We start from the raw sequence: 3351 nt of genomic DNA on the forward strand, positions 1-3351 counted from the left end.
CGGCTTGGCTTATTTGGCGGATATTTTTGGCCATATGAATGTGGTGTCTTTCGATCTAAGGCCCTGCAGCCACCATTATGGATGCTGCTGAAAACCTACAAGATCGTTTGGCCAAGCTGCCACTGTGGAAGAGGAGATTGGAGACAGACAACTATGCAAACTTTGCAATACTGGAGGAAGTGCTTCTACAGGATGGAGTTGAGAGAGACAAAGCCCTGTGAATGTCTCTGCAGGCAGAAATGTGCAGACTCCTGGAAACACTGCAGAACTCTTTCGAAGGTGACCTCGGCTCAGATGACCTTAAAGTTGAAACGTGGATTCGTAATCCTTTCCTTGCTGATCTAAACTGTATTAATGACGCAGACCTTGCCAAAGATGACCTCATTGACCTGAGGACAAAGGAAATGATACGACATGAGTTCAACTCGAATAGTCTTGGAGAATTTTGGTGTTCCTTGCCACAAGCCGACCCTCGTCTGGCAAAGCGAGCTGTGGGAGCTCTGATTCCATTTGCAACCACAAATCTTTGAGAGTCAGGATTTTCAGCACTTGTTACCATCAAAACGAAAAGTAGAAATCGATTGGATGTCAAACATGACATGCGTGTTGCCTCGTCAAAGACCACTGCCCAATTTCATCTTCTTATTGAAGCCAAACAACAACAGCCTTCTCACTGAAATGTACTTTTGAGCAGAAATGAAGTTTATTTTTTGTTTAATTTACACAATTTGGAGATATTCCATTTTATTCAGGGATTGGTCATTGATTTTTGCATGAAAAAAAAGTGAGATATATTCTTTGTAAATATTGTTTTTTTTATTCTGATTATGACGGTATGTGAAGGAAATAATTTTCCTATGTAATAAAATTTATTCATTGTGTGCATTATTTTGCGTTTATGTGCTGATGTGCATTTTTTGGGGGAGGGGTCCGTAGCTTCCACCAGATCCTCAAAGGGGTCCATGGCTCAAACTAGAGGTTTCAGGGAACCTGAACTCAACTGGTCTATATCAATATGGTTAGAATATGCATAATAGAACCACAAACTATATAGTTTATATGTGCTAAAAATATGACAAAAATTGATTTTTCAATATGGCCGCCCTGCCGCGCCCATTTTTTGGCGTGCAACGCCCAAATGCATTCCCAAACTAGTTTATGTCTTAAAGATGCTGCATAACAAGTTTCATCAAATTTTATCAATATTTGTGACTTTTAGAGCATAGACGTCGAATTGTTTAGACGACAGATAGACAGACAGACAGACGACGGACACTGGGGATGGACAAAAACTCAGGTGGACATACATAGTCCAGTTGAGTTAAAAAGGTAGGCCTAAAGAACCCCTGTTCTAGTGTTTAATATGACGGCTTTTTAAAATTTAATCTTAACTCTTAATTCAGTCCTTTTCGTTCACATGACAATCAACCTCAACTTACGTCCAATGATTTGTTTGAAGACGTGTTGAAGATATCTTGATCTCACTGCCGACATCGTGCTCCAAATCGCAAGGCCCGAACACCTCGGTTCGGGGGTCGCAGATGTCGAGTTCGCCGCCGAGTGCCGGTTCCGAGCAGCAAGGGAGGATGCGACTTACTGGAGGCAGCGCGGGAGAGAGCAGCAGCAGCAGCGGCCATTATCATTATGGGCCGATTGATGAAAGCCGACAACGCTGCGTTCAATCACGCGTTTGCCGCTTGTTCCGATGAACGGATAGTTTTCCACTTTCTTTCCATAACGTGAAATGCGTAAAGCAGGTGCACATGAAAACACCATTCTGAGAATTCCCCAGAAAATCCTATGGAGGGAAACAACTAAATTGGCCGAAGAAGACTCGCGGCAACGCCCGAACGAGCAGAAAGCGACGTCACACGACGTCACCGGAAGCGGAATCAGTAACCGCCGATTTTAATTAACCAGTACACCCTCCCTCTCCCTATGGGTGCAAAGGCTTATGCATCGAATAAAGCCACAATAGGGGGGGGCGTAGGTTACACACCAGTAGCGACAGTTTAAAAAGGTGATCGTGGTTTTTACTTCCGCTAAGAGTGCCCCAGGAAACGCCACGATAAGCTATTTATACACCTTAACATGGATTTTTTCAAAGTCGGAAAAACCCCTTGGGAAGGGGGGATATCTTAAAAAATAAGTTATAAGATAAGCTATTATCTTATAACTTGGCTGGAATTCCAGATAAGGTATGGCCATTGTGCACTGTCCGTCCGTCGCCTATTATTCGCTCCGGCGATTCCACCTCTACCATGTGTATATATAGATGATGTTAAAGCGCGGTGTTACGCGCGCTACTTGTAAGCAAGGAGGAAGCAGACAACGCAGTAATTTGTAAGAGTCTTTATTCAAGAGCTCACTGTAACACTGAGCTGCTCAGCTCAGGGCTGCGCGCCCCGTGTATATCGTGAGGCCACGCCTCTCTCCCGGGCGTGGCCCACCCCCACTTGGTGTGCGGGGTGATGTCACCACGTCAGTGCTTTCGTGTCCGCCACACGCGCCCCCCCAGAATCCCCGCGCACCTGAAGGGTCAGTTTGCGGGGCAAACGGATGACCCGGCCGAAGCGCCCCCTGGCGACTGGCGGCGTCTGGGCTGCAGGGATGCCATCTGGGATGCCTCCGGCTGCCCCTGGGATGGGTGCAGGACCGGGGGGCGGCGTGGCGGCGGGGCTGGGCGGTGCCGGGGGTCTGCCCGCAGGGGGGCAGCCCCGACGCGGGGGGTCGGGCCACCGGCGGTGGATGGTTCACATCGAGGTGGGCCGGCTTGAGGCGGTCCACAGAAACGCGGTCAGGAGTACCGCCGATGTCCAGGGTGAAGTGCTTCACCCCGGTCTCCAGCACGCGGAAAGGCCCGTCGTACGGGGGCCGCAGTGGTGTCCGATGGGCATCGTGGCGGACGAAGACATACTCCGCCGTGCGAAGCTCCGGGGCGACGTGCGTCGGTGGGTGCCCGTGGCGTGCCGTCGGCACAGGGGCGAACCTCTGGGCGGTCTCCTGCAGAGCGGAGCGCTGCTGTGCCGCGGACCATGGTGCCGTGGAGTCGGGGAGGAACTCGCCCGGCACCCGCAGCGGTTGCCCGAAGACCAACTCTGCCGCGGATGCGCGCAGGTCCTCCTTGGGCGCCGTCCGGAGGCCCAGCAGGACCCAGGGGAGCCTGTCGACCCAGCCGCGGTCGCGGAGGGTGGCCCGGAGCGCGGCCTTCAATGAGCGGTGAAATCGCTCACACAGGCCGTTAGCCTGGGGGTGGTAGGCCGTGGTTCGGTGCAGCCGGACCCCGAGCCCCTGCGCGACCGCCCCCAGAGCTCCGAGGTGAACTGGGGGCCACGGTCGGACGAGATGTCT

The 3351-nt window shown here is 51.5% G+C and overlaps 1 long non-coding RNA gene across 2 annotated transcripts in view; it reads right to left on the minus strand.

Annotated features, from left to right (window-relative positions):
- LOC137432589 (uncharacterized) overlaps nt 1-1979 on the minus strand; it is a 247969-nt gene extending 245990 nt beyond the window's left edge. The window contains exon 1 of one of the 2 annotated variants that reach the window (XR_010985527.2): nt 1440-1979. This is a non-coding gene — a long non-coding RNA (uncharacterized LOC137432589). The remainder of the gene's footprint in view (nt 1-1439) is intronic. The other variant, XR_010985528.2, reaches the window with a different exon arrangement.
- Nucleotides 1980-3351: the final 1372 nt, after the last annotated feature.

This window comes from Myxine glutinosa, chromosome 1, assembly GCF_964187855.1.
Source record: "Myxine glutinosa chromosome 1, kmMyxGlut1.1, whole genome shotgun sequence".
Lineage (NCBI taxonomy): Eukaryota > Metazoa > Chordata > Myxini > Myxiniformes > Myxinidae > Myxine > Myxine glutinosa.